Source organism: Oncorhynchus gorbuscha, linkage group LG26, assembly GCF_021184085.1.
Source record: "Oncorhynchus gorbuscha isolate QuinsamMale2020 ecotype Even-year linkage group LG26, OgorEven_v1.0, whole genome shotgun sequence".
In the NCBI taxonomy this organism is placed as follows: Eukaryota; Metazoa; Chordata; class Actinopteri; order Salmoniformes; family Salmonidae; genus Oncorhynchus; species Oncorhynchus gorbuscha.
Genome location: NC_060198.1, coordinates 34,581,432 through 34,595,804, shown reverse-complemented (window position 1 = coordinate 34,595,804; position 14,373 = coordinate 34,581,432). Strand labels below are relative to the sequence as shown.

The following is a 14,373-nucleotide window of genomic DNA, read 5'->3' as shown; positions in this document are numbered from 1 at the left end:
ATGTAACCTCCTTGAGTGTGTCATTGTTTCATCAAGAGATCGCTCCCTCTCCCTAATATAGGCCCAACCAGTTATTCCTCCCAGTGGTAAATATATGTCTGCAGTGCCCAACACTCACAACTCATTGCTGCCACATTTCACAGATCTTGACAGTAACTGGATGGTAATCTCTCAGGGGAGAATTAGGTTCTTATTGGCAGTTGTGCTTGGAAAACTCATGGGGGCAATTTTCCCTAACACAGTCCAATCAATAACTTCTAATATTAAGTACTAGTCACATCAATCCTTCTGACTCCTTAAGGTGGCAGGGGTTGCTGGCTGGTGGGATGACTCCGGCAACGTGTCCATTAACTATGACATTTCACTACCAGTGGGGAGAGAGGCTGGACTATGGCAGTGACAGCCTCTCAGAAAAACCTGCACTGATGGACAAGGGTCACTCACTTGGTATATTTGTACTGTACATTATATGATTGTGACATCACAAACGGGCTTTTAGGAATATAAGTGTTTTGCTTGGTTGATATGGCAAACTTATAATGTATCAGAACACAGAGTAATGTGCAAAATACTGTACTGAGCCTACTTCTTTGATAGGATGAATTAAACCACAGTCCATCTCAAAGATTACATTTTTACCCAGAGACCACTGCCTCTGTAGTTAAGCGAAGGTAAAAATGTTGAATAACATTACTTTCACATTCGTAAGATTCATGACCATAGAAAACGCTAAGGTAATCTCATACAGCAAATATAGCACCTGTCTTGGCATTTTCAAACAGAGCGTTCCCATTAAAGCTGTGGTTAGTCTGTGAACATTCATATTAATGCATCATGCAGGTTCCACACAGGTCGTGAAGCTTAACATTTTTGTTACTTCAAAAACGTGTGGAACATTTGAATAAAACTAACTCCCTGTGGCTCCAGTTAAGTGCAGCAAGGCCTGGATTTGTATGTCCAGGACCACAACATCGTTGCTGTGTTGATTCAGTTGAAGTCGGAAGTTTACATACACTTTGGTTAGAGTCATTAAAACTCATTTTTCAACCACTCCGCAAATTTCTTGTTAACAAACTATAGTTTTGGCAAGTCGGTTAGGACATTTACTTTGTGCATAAGACAAGTAATTTTTCCAACAATTGTTTACAGACATTATTTCACATGTAATTCACTGTATCACAATTCAAGTGGGTCAGAAGTTTATATCCATTAAGTTGACTGTGCCTTTAAACAGCTTGGAAAATTCCAGAAAATTATGTCATGGCTTTATAAGCTTCTCATAGGTAAATGTATATAATTTGAGTCAATTGGAGGTGTACCTGTGGATGTATTTCAAGGCCTACCTTCAAACTCATTGCCTATTTGCTTGACATCATGGGAAAATCAAAATGAATCAGCCAAGACCTCAGAAAAAAAAATTGTAGACCTCCACAAGTCTGGTTCATCCTTGGGAGCCATTTCCAAACGCCTAAAGGTACCACGTTCATCTGTACAAACAATAGTACGCAAGTATAAACACCATGGGAACACGCAACCGTCATACCGCTCAGGAAGGAGACAAGTTCTGTCTTCTAGAGAAGAACGTACTTTGGTGCGAATAGTGCAAATCAATCCCAGAACAACAGTAAAGGACCTTGTGAAGATGCTGGAGGAAACCGGTACAAAAGTATCTATATCCACAGTAAAACGAGTCCTATATCGACATGACCTGAAAGACCGCTCAGCAAGGAAGAAGCCACTGCTCCAAAACCACCATAGAAAAACAGATTCAGGTTTGCAACTGCACATGGGGACAAAGATTGTACATTTTGGAGAAATGTCCTCTCGTCTGATGAAACAAAAATAGATCTGTTTGGTCATAATGACCATCGTTATGTTTGGAGGAAAACGAGGGATGCTTGCAATCCGAAGAACACCATCCCAACTGTGCACGGGGTGGCAGCATCATGTTGTGGGGGTGTTTTGCTGCAGGAGGGTCTGGAGCAATTCACAAAATAGATGGCAACATGAGGAAGGAAAATGATTTGGATATATTGAAGCAACATCTCAGGACATCAGTCAGGAAGTCAAAGCTTGGTCGCAAATGGGTCTTCCAAATGGACAAGGACCCCAAGCATACTTCCAAAGTTGTGGCAAAATGGCTTAAGGACAACAAAGTCAAGGTATTGGAGAGGCCATCACAAAGCCCTGACCTCAATCCTATAGATATTTGTGGGCAGAACTGACAAAGCGTGTGCGAGCCTGGAGGCCTACAGACCTGACTCAGTTACACCAGCTCTGTCAGGAGGAACTTATTGCCCAACTTATTGTGGGAAGCTTGTGGAAGGCTACCCGATACGTTTGACCCAAGTTAAACAATTTAAAGGCAATGCTACCAAATACTAATTGAGTGTATGTAATCTTCTGACCCACTGGGAATGTGATGAAAGAAATAAAAGCTAAAAATAAATAATTCTCTTTACTATTATTCTGACATGTCACATTCTTAAAATAAAGTGGTGATCCTAACTGACCTAAAACAAGGCATTTTTACTAGGATTAAATGTCAGGAATTGTGAAATGACTTGTCTCCTGCACAAAGTAGATGTCCTAACCAACTTGCCAAAACAATAGTTTGTTAACAAGAAATTTGTGGAGTGGTTGAAAAATACGTTTTAATGACGCCAACGTAAGTGTATGTAAACTTCCGACTTCAACTGTACATCTACAGAAATTTGAAGAATAGTCTTAGCCTATTAACTATCCTCCTCCTTTCTGCTAACTAACTCTCTGGCTCTAAATGTTGCCTCTTTGTATGGATAAGTTGAAAGAAAAGCCCTCTCCCTCTCTCTCTCTATTCAGCAAAGAGGGTAAAGCGGTATAAAACACAGGAGCAGGTGTCAAGATATTGACAAGATATATAACTCCATGTGTAGTAAGTCTTACTCATCCTTTAATCTTTTAATTAGGTTTTATGGTGAGGGGTAGGGCAGAGTGTGCTTATTTTAGAATTTTTCAGACTATTTTCAAGATCAAAGGTTCTAGCTGTATTGTATATGCCACTGCATGTCTACCTCTGACATGTGTTGGGATCCATGCTTGTATGTGCTGCTCGAGAGTCTATTTTTAAAAATGCTTTGATGACTTAGTAAAAGAAAACACCATTTAAAAAAAAAAGGTTTCCTTTCTACCAGTTCAAATAGCAATCTATTCTCTTGCTCTCCATCTGCTTCGAGACCGTTCTCTCCATCAGTCAAAAGAAAAGTGACTAACGCAAGAGCCATGCCGCAGAGCATTGAAACATAACTGTGCATGGCAATGACAAAGGCTACAGTAATACAACAAAGAGAAGAAATCCCATTTGTAATCGGTATACATGAGCTACAGATACGACCTAAAACAGATCTATGAACTAGAATTCTGATAGACCAATATCCTTATTCAAAACATTATTCTAAAACGTCCTATTTGGCTTCTAAGCTTCATAAAAGATTAGAGAGAAAATAAATGATTGAATTTAGGCCTAATAGCCTCATGTAGAAAAATATTGCTATTAAAAAGGCTTGAACACACTCGATGTAAAAGTCGGTGGAGTTGAAACGGAGTAGTTAAATGGATAATATTATTCAATAATATTGCTGATTTGGTTATGTTCTATATCAATGCTTGGTCTAATAATGCGACATCAACCGTTAGTAACACAGTATAGAGTGTTCCATGGACATGTAAAGAAGGCCGTTGTGAAGGGCGGTGCTTTTCAGTCATAGTAGTAATAGCATTTGTAGTGTGCTCATATCTAGAGCCCATAAGAGAATAATTTAGTTTCTCAGTCTCACACTCCGTACGGTGGCTCAGTCTCTTGAAAGTCACGCCCGATTAACAGTGCACGGAGAAAAAGACGATAGGAGGGTGGAGAGCGTATGTTCAAAGTCAAAATGATAGTGAGAGTCGGAGGATGCATATGAGAGAGGGAACGAGTGTTTCGAGAGAGATGAGCTGAACGCATTGCAAAGAGGAAAATATGAAAAATATGATAATGGCTCTGGTTGATAATAGCTGTTTATGAGCCATTATTGACTGTTTCTGTATTCATATACGTAGAGAGCCCAATCTCAGTCGCACTTCAGGGAATAACAAATGTCTTCTTCATCTTATCACACATAACAAAACACAGACACACATAGGCCTACATACAAAATCTGCACACAATCTACACACAAACAAGCACTCACAGATGGGCACACCCTTTTGCGTCAAAATCTCATTCAACAAATCCTTTAATTGCTTGATCAATATCCGCAGAGCCATGCAAATTAAGCCTGTAGTCAATAGCAGCGAAGTCAGGTTGAATAACCAAGTAAAGCTCACACACTGAAGCAGTCCATTGATCAAAAAAAATCACCACACTAAAATCCTGTGCCCCTTTCCACCACAAGGACTGCAGGTCTCACCCTGCACCACTAGCAACACCTCCACATTGATATGTTTATGCTGGAGGTTGCAGTTTTATGGGACACCAAAAGTGTGTAAACTTGGAGATGTTGTAGAATTTGAGATGATGTTGTTGACTCATTTTCACAGACGAGCAGAAGAATATCAACACGAGACAAACTCTCATGCATGCAGTATCCGCAATGTGTAAACTACAGTGTGTGACTAACACACACACACACACACACACACACACACACACACACACACACACACACACACACACACACACACACACACACACACACACACACACACACACACACACACACACACACACACACACACACACACACACACACACACACACACACGCGGATGAGTGGGTAGTTGTGTTAAGACAATAATAGTCTAAAAATCAGTGCGTCCTACCTTGTGTATTGGCATCCAAAATGTCATCCCTGCTTCTCAGAAGTAGCATGATGGTGTGGCCTGGGACTCCTCTCTCCCTCTCATAGCCTCAGACTGAGGGAGGGTGAACTGAGATGCACACACATGGAAAAAGACAAGAAAGAGATGATTCACAATAGCCTAATCAAAAATTTTAAAACGGCTCTGTCATTGAACGATAACACAGGAACCTGTTACATCTACAAACCAAGTAGCATTGAAGTATGTATTACATTATGACAGTTCATTTACATTTTGATGGCTATAATGATACTGTGCATGCAGGCCTGAATATCCAAAGAGCTTGTGTAAATGGAAGGCTTTATAGAAAAAGACAATAAGGTATGAGACACATGAGGTAATATGAGCCATATTTTTGGTCTTGGATTTGATTTCATACTACATTGATATCTTGATAGAATTGTGTACATAGGCCTCTGAGATAGGCTAGCTCTTGGGTTCTCAAGGATGGCCTAAGGGGGCTTACAGCTTCCTACTCTTGGGTTCTCAACTGAAGGTATAGACCACAGCAGGGTCCATGTTAATAACTACAATCCCGATGCTCTGTTTTAACGTTCGTAAACGTTAATAATCCTCACTTGCGATACATTTTTGGAAACATAAAGCCCTCTATTCTTTTTTTTTATAAAAAAAGAAAATGTACCCATTTTTCTCCCCAATTTCGTGGTATCCAATTGTTGTAGTAGCTACTATCTTGTCTCATGGCTACAACTCCCGTACGGGCTCGGGAGAGACGAAGTCATGCGTCTTCCGATACACAACCCAACCAGCCGTACTGCTTCTTAACACAGAAGCGCATCCAACCCGGAAGCCAGCCGCACCAATGTGTCGGAGGGTACACCGTGCACCTGGCAACCTTGGTTAGCGCGCACTGCGCCTGGCCCGCCACAGGAGTCGCTGGTGCGCGATGAGACAAGGACATCCCTACCGACCTAACCCGGACGACGCTAGGCCAATTGTGCGTCGCCCCACGGACCTCCCGGTCGCGGCCGGTTACGACAGAGCCTGGGCGCGAACCCAGGGACTCTGAACCAGTGCGCCACCCGGGAGGCTAAAGCCCTCTATTCTCAAATCAAAAATACCTTCACAAATGCAAAATGTACACTTACTGTACACTGTTTAAAGTGGTTTTAACACAGCTGCAGTCAACAGTCATTTTCAGTTACTGTACATTGTTTAAAGTGGTTTTAACACAGCTGCAGTCAACAGTCATTTTCAGTTACTGTACATTGTTTAAAGTGGTTTTCACACAGCTGCAGTCAACAGTCATTTTCAGTTACTGTACATTGTTTAAAGTGGTTTTCACACAGCTGCAGTCAACAGTCATTTTCAGTTACAACACTATTCTGACGTCCTTTTTCCGTTACACACAGGTGGTCTTCCGTAAACAAGGGCTGTATAACATGGAAATATGGCTGCCCTAACCCTATATATTTAAATGTTTTATTCATTTAGCAAACGCTCCTATATACAGAGATTTGCAGAAGCCGTTAAGGTTAAGTGCCTTGCTCAAAGGGCACATTGACAGAGGGCACATTGACAGATTCACCTAGTCCACTCAGGGATTTGAACCAGCAACCTTTCGGTTACTGGCCCAACGCTCTAAACCACAAGGCTACCTGCCGCCCCTGTAAAGGTGTGTAGCAACTATTTTTTGATGTATTATTATTCTTTCTCTCTGATGTGAAAGTTAAGTTCTACATTTTTCCAAAACCGTATGGCAAGCGAGGCATAGTGACGTTCAGACAAAGCTTCAGGACAGCGTCGGAGCCTTTGCCTTGGGCGGCAGACAGGTTTATGGACAGACGGTATACAGTGCCTTCAGATATTATTCACAACACCTGACTTTTTTTCACATTTTATTGTGTTACAAAGTGAGATTAAAATTGATTTAATTGTAATTGTTTATCAATGATCTACACAAAATACTGTAGTTATAGTGGAGAAAAAGTTCCATCATTTATTTATTTTTTAAATTATGAAACATAAAACATGTAATATATTTTGATTAGATAAGTATTCAATCCATGTTAGAATCCCCTTTGTCAGCAATTACAAATGTGAGTCTGAGTAAATCTGCCTGTGCCTATTCGTTGTGCTTAGGGTCATTGTCCTTCGCCCCAGTCTGAGGTCCTGAGTGCTCTGGAGCAGGTGTTCATCAAGGACCTCTCTGTACTTTGCTCCGGTAATCTATCCCTTGATCCTGACTAGTGTCCCAGTCCCTGCTGCTGTAAAACATCCCCACAGCATGATGCTGCCACCATACTTTATCGCAGGGATGGTGCCAGGTTTCCTCCAGACGTGACGCTAGGCGTTCAGGCCAAAGAGTTCAATCTTGGTTTTATTAGACCAGAGAATCTCATTTCTCATGGTCTGAGAGGCCTTTAAGTGCCTTTTGGCAAACACCAAGCGGGCTGCCATGTGCCTTTAACTGAGGAGTGGCTTCTGTCTGGCCACTCTACCATAAAGGCCTGATTGGTGGAGTGCTGCAGAGATGATTGTCATTTTCAATGGCTGTTAGAAGTTGCTGGATATTGGAGGGAATTGGAACATTCTGTCGTACACATTGATCCAGAGCATCCCACACATGCTCAATGGATGGCATGTCTGGTATGCAGGCCATTGACAAACTGTGCCATTTTCAGCTTCCGGGAATTGTGTACAGATTCTTGCCACCATGGGGCACTCTGTTCACAACGCTGATATCAGCAAACCGCTCACCCGGTTCAGGTGAAACCGGGATTCATCCATCCAGTGTGTCAGTGACCATTGACGGAGAGCATTTGCCACTGAACTCGGTTACGACCGCGAACTGCAGTCAAGACTATGGTGAGGATGACAAGCACGCAGATGAGCTTCCCTGAGATGGTTTCTGACAGTTTGTGCAGAAATTCTTCAGTTGTGCAAACCCACAGTTTCATCAGCTGTCTGGATGACTGGTCTCAGACAATCCCGCAGGTGAAGAGGCAGGATGTGGAGGTCCTGGGCTGGTGTGGTTAAACGTGGTCTGCAAATGTGAGGCCGTTTGCACGTACTGCCAAATTCTCCAAAATGACGTTGGAGGCGGCTTATGGTAGAGAAATTAACATTCAATTCCCTAGCAACAGCTCTGGTGGACATTTCTGAAGTCAACATAGCAATTGCAAGCTCCCTCAAAACGTGAGACATCTTTGGCATTGTGTTGTGTGTCAAAACTGCACACTTTAATGTGGCCTTTAATTGTCCGCAGCACAAGGCACACACATAATCTCTAGTGACACAGCTAGCACTGCGATGCAGTGCTTTAGACCACTGCGTCACTCGGGAGGCCTGACTGAGGGACCTTAGAGATAATTGTATGTGTAGGGTACAGAGATAAGATACTCATTCAAAAATAATACTATTATTGAACGCAGAGTGAGTCCATGAAACCTATTATGTAACTTGTCAAGCACATTTTCACTCCTGCACTTATTTAGGCTTGCCATAACAAAGGATACTTATTGAAGCAAGACAGTTCAGCTTTTCATTTGAAATTAATTTGTAAACAATACGAAAAACATAATTCCACTTTGACATTATGAGGTATTGTATGCAGGCCAGTGACAAAATAATCTCAATTTAATCCATTTTAAATTCAGGCGTAACACAACAAAATGTGTGAAAAGTCAAGGGGTGTGTACTTTCTGAAGGCACTGTACATTTAACATGACCGTTTATGAATGGGCTAGAAATAGGCCTACAGTATTTTTACCATTATGAAAAAGGAATCTATTAAATGGATGGGGTGGAGTCAATGGCTTACTAGGCTACTGCTACAAATGTTCATGTCATGTGTCAAAACAAGGTTATTTTAAGCATCTAGGCCTTAGTGGTAACATTAAAAATAATACTGAGTAGGCCACCCCCCCCAAACAATATATAAAATATTGTATATAACAGCCTTGTTCTAAAATTCATGAAATAAAAAAGTCCTCATCAATCTACACACAATACCCCATAATGACAAAGCAAAAACAGTTTTTACATTTGTTTATTTTTTTTTATAAATACCTTATTTGCGTAAGTATTCAGAACCTTTGCTCAAATTGAGCTCAAGTGCATCCTGTTTCCATTGATCATCCTTCAGATGTTTCTACAACTTGATTGGTGTCACACCCTGACCTTAGTATTCTTTGTTTTCCTTGTTATTTTGGTTAGGTCAGGGTGTGACATGGGTGATGTATGTGTTTTTGTCTTGTCTAGGGGTTTTGTATGTTTATGGGGCTGTTTCCTTTCCCAGGTCAATTGTATGTCTACGGTTGCCTAGATTGGTTCTCAATTAGAGGCAGCTTTCTATTGTTGTCTCTGATTGGGAACCATATTTAGGCAGCCATATTCTGTGGGTACTTTGTGGGTGATTGTCTATGTTAGTTGCTTGTGTCAGCACAGTTCTTATTATAGCTTCACGGTCATTATTTCTTTTGTTTGTTTTGTATTCAGTGTTTTTTCTTTAAAACATCATAATGAACACATACCACGCTGCATTTTGGTCCGCTTCTTACGACGATCGTGACAATCGGAGACCACCTGTGGTAAATTCAATTGATTGGACATGATTTGGAAAGGCACACACCTCCCACTGTTGACAAAGCATGTCAGAGCAAAAACCAAGCCTTGAGGTCGAAGGAATTGTCTGTAGAGCTCTGAGACAGGATTGTGTCGAGGCACAGATCTGAGGAAGGGTACCAAAACATGTCTGCAGAATTGCAGGTACCCAAGAACACAGTGGCCTCCATCATTCTTAAATGGAAGAAGTTTTGAACCACCAAGACTCTTCCAAAAACTGAGCCATCGGGGGAGAAGGGCCTTGGTCAAGGAGGTGACCAAGAACCTGATGGTCACTCTAACAGAACTCTAGAGTTCCTCTGTGGAGATGGGAGAAACTTCCAGAAGGACAATCATCTTTTCAGGCGGAAGCTGGAAGCCACTCCTCAGTAAAAGGCACATGGCAGCCCGCTTGGTGTTTGCCAAAAGGCACCTAAAGACTCTCAGACCATGAGAAACCAGATTCTCTGATCTGATGAAACCAAGATTGAACTATTTGGCCTGAATGCCAAGCGTCACGTCTGGAGGAAACCTGGCACCATTTCTACGGTAAAGCATGGTGGTGGCAGCATCATACTGCGGGGATGTTTTTATGCGGCAGGGACTGGGAGACTAGTCAGGATTGAGGGAAAGATTAACAGAGCAAAGTACAGAGAGATCCTTGATGAAAACCTGCTCCAGAGCTCTGACAACCTCAGACTGGAGCAAAGGTTCACCTTCCAACAGGACAACGACCCTAAGCACACAGCCAAGACAACGCAGGAGTGGCTCGGGACAAGTCTCTGAATGTTCTTGAGTGGGTCAGCCAGAGCCCAGACTTGAACCCAGTCAATAATCTCTGTAGAGACCTAAAAATAGCTGTGTAGCGAGGATCTGCAGGGAAGAATGGGAGAAACTCCCCAAATACATGTGTGCCAAGCTTGTAGCGTCATACCCAAGAAGTCTCGAGGGTGTAATCACTGGTATTTCAACAGAGTACTGAGTAAATACATTTTTGAATAAGGCTGTAACGTAACAAAATGTGGAAAAAGACAAGGGGTCTGAATACTTTCCGAAGGCACAGTATGTGGTATAAAATATTACAGAGTATTACCCTGGTTGCAATGGTTAGACAAGAACCTTTCCAAATGTACCATGCCCTTCTGAAGTTTTGAATGTACTGCTCTCCTGTTCTTTTTATGTGTAATTGGCTCGGATTTCAAGTTTAGTTTACCTCCCTCCTGTCCGGCCTACACTATAGCTTTTTCAGTGTTAAATTGAGAATATTAATCGACACATATTGGCCTCGACACCTCATGAGATGGGGCGTTTACTAACGAATTTGGCAGGGCATGAATGGCGTGGAGAGATTCAAAATGAACCTCCCCTTGATTTATCTCCTCGCTAAATCCTAATCCTTTCTATCAGTTGATTGAGAATGTGGTTGGATTTTCGCGCCTCAAAACAGTTTCAGGGAAAACGGCACGAGCACTAAATCCTCGTTGGGTCACAGTGTAAAGCGATGTTCAATGTAATTGCTCTCCAAAGCTCGACTTTTCTTTTAATACCCCTTTTTCTGCGATGCCGTATTTGTTGCTATAGAGTTTCCATCTGACTGCAGCGGATCTGTTATTGATGAACAAGGAATAGGGAGGATGGGATAGGTTAGGAACACATTGTAAATGGAGGTGCAACCACACACATGGTGAATTTGGCAATACACTTCAGGAGGTCCTAAATGTGATTCATGGGAACTTCGAGATAGGCATGTGCTTTCTTGCTGGGTCAGACAGACAGTGAATGAGAGCTTCCATTAGAACACTAGGCTCTTTATACCCAGTGTAGGTCCAAATTCCAGCAGGCACTCTGATTGGTGCTTGCACACAACCACACCTGACGCTTCTCTAAACTGACGAGGCCAACAAGTGATGCTGTTTCCCTTCAGTACAAGCAATTATGTATTTTACCCAAACGTACTGTATGTAGTAAATTGTCTCCCTTCCCCCTTAGTACAGTAGGAGTGTAATGAATAACTTCTATTAATCCTAATTATACCCATGCATATCTCAAAATACCCTACAAGCAATTTCTCAATGAATGAAAGTGGATTTGTCCGTTCAAGGGCATGTTGCATAGGCCATACTTTAGATAAATAAATGATTAATTAAATATGCTGATAAATAATGAACTATGTCTCCAGGGCAACAGATTGTAAGTTCTATATTTAATAGATTGATAGGCCTCACACCGACACATGCTGTACGCCACATAATCACAGACATACACTTAACACATAAACCAAGAGGGTGACCCTAAATGGAAACGTCAGGGGAAAATAATAGAGAAAGCTACCATCCAGCCACTATTTCTACCCATTAATACACACAAAATGGCATAAATGCTGAACACATTTTCTTGTAGTTATATCCTCCCTTACGTCGTTGTGTCAATACGACTCTTCTTAATCAGTTATGATTAATTATTAAACATACTTTTTATAGCAGATCATGACCCATATTCTCCAGTCTTGGAGTGAATAAACTGCCAATAAATAGTCTCCTCGCCCCATATACTGTCGCTCCCTCCAATCACCAAGTGAGCAAGCCCAATGTCTGATCCACAGATGCATTCAGTGAGTTGAATGAGAGGGAGACTGACAGATTACTCTAAATTTGAGATGGTTTCATAATCTTAGAGAAGAAGTAGGCCTAAAACATGGGTTAGGCCCTGTCTGTTAGACAGCATAGCGAGTGACAAAGATTAGGGGTGGTGGAATGGAGATTCTGAGTGTTCACAGCCCCTGCTGTCTCCTGGCCTTGCTATTGAGTCAGCAATGGCTGCAGCACGCAAAGCATGAAATGTAGAAGATGCAGGACAACGTTGTCTTTTTGTTGGAGATCATATGCAAACTTCAATGTTTTAGGATGAAACTTCAGCGTATTTAAATGGTTACTTAGGTTAAACAATTTCAGAACGCATCCTGAATAATTCACGTTCAGTGGTCCTGCAGTGCCAAATGGCATTTTAGAATATGTCCATTTATGGAAATAATGATATGCCATTTAGTAGACACTTATCTAATGCGACTTGAAACATTAACATACAGTAGGGAGAACAAGTATTTGATACACTGCCGATTTTTCAGGTTTTGCTACTTACAAAGCATGTAGAAGTCTGTAATTTTTATCATAGGTACCACTTCAACTGTGAGAGACGGAATCTTAAACAAAAATCCAGAAAACCACATTGTATGATTTTTAAGTAATTAATTTGCATTTTATTGCATGACATAAGTATTTGATACATCAGAAAAGCAGAACCTAATATTTGGTTCTGTAGTTCTTGACCAGGTTTGCACACACTGCAGCAGGGATTTTGGCCCACTCCTCCATACAGACCTTCTCCAGATCCTTCAGGTTTCGGGGCTGTCGCTGGGCAATACAGACTTTCAGTTCCCTCCAAAGATTTTCTATTGGGTTCAGCTCTGGAGACTGGCTAGGCCACTCCAGGACCTTGAGATGCTTCTTACGGAGCCACTCCTTCGTTGCCCTGGCTGTGTGTTTTGGGTGGTTGTCATCACGGAAGACCCAGCCACGACCCATCTTCAATGCTCTTACTGAGGGAAGGAGGTTGTTGGCCAAGATCTCGCGATACATGGCTCCATCCATCCTCCCCTCAATACGGTGCAGTCGTCCTGTACCCTTTGCAGAAAAGCATCCCCAAAGAATGATGTTTCCACCTCCATGTTAGGATGGTGTTAGGATGGTGTTCTTGGGGTTGTACTCATCCTTCTTCCTCCAAACACCGCAAGTGGAGTTTAGACCAAAAAGCTCTATTTGTCTCATAAGACCACATGACCTTCTCCCATTCCTCCTCTGGATCATCCAGATGGTCATTGGCAAACTTCAGACGGGCCTGGACATGCGCTGGCTTGAGCAGGGGGATCTTGCGTGGTTCTCTTTGAGACTGTGGTCCCAGCTCTCTTCAGGTCATTGACCAGGTCCTGCCGTGTAGTTCTGGGATGATCGCTCACCTTCCTCATGATCATTGATGCCCCATGAGGTGAGATCTTGCATGGAGCCCCAGACCGAGGGTGATTGACCGTCATCTTGAACTTCTTCCATTTTCGAATAATTGTGCCAACAGTTGTTGCCTTCTCACCAAGCTGCTTGCCTATTGTCCTGTAGCCCATCCTAGCCTTGTGCAGGTCTACAATTTAGCCCTGATGTCCTTACACAGCTCTCTGGTCTTGGCCATTGTGGAGAGGTTGGAATCTGTTTGATTGAGTGTGTGGACAGGTGTCTTTTATACAGGTAATGAGTTCAAACAGATGCAGTAAATACAGGTCATGAGTGGAGAACAGGAGGGCTTCTTAAAGAAAAACTAACAGGTCTGTGAGAGCCGGAATTCTTATTGGTTGGTAGGTGATCAAATACTTGTCATGCAATAAAATACTAATTAATTACTTTAAAATCATACCAATGTGATTTTCTGGATTTTTGTTTTAGATTCCGTCTCTCACAGTTGAAGTGTACCTATGATAAAAATTACACACCTCTACATGCTTTGTAAGTAGGAAAACCTGCAAAATTGGCAGTGTATCAAATATTTGTTCTCCCCACTGTATACTGTAACACTAGTAAAAACCATTGTATTCAATCCTATCAGTTTAATGATAATCAACTTTCTACCCATTGTTGTTGTTGTTTTCTCCTTTTAGAAGACCCACAAGAATCTTGTGGTTGAGCCCATAGTTACACATTGGCCAACCATCTAGCCTCATTGCAATGTTACTGACAGGTATGACAGACTACATGGGCTTAAGGGCCCATCTGCAGGTAGACTCTTAGTCACATGTAGGGTCAAAATAGAACGCACCATGGATAATGACAAGCAATGCAAGACCAAGTCCCGGGTGGATTTGACGCGTATGGAGCTGTAACCTTG

General features: G+C 42.0%; 1 pseudogene; it reads right to left on the bottom strand.

The window, feature by feature from the left end:
- LOC124015089 overlaps window positions 1-14,373 on the bottom strand; it is a 154,244-nt pseudogene that overhangs the window by 136,355 nt on the left and 3,516 nt on the right.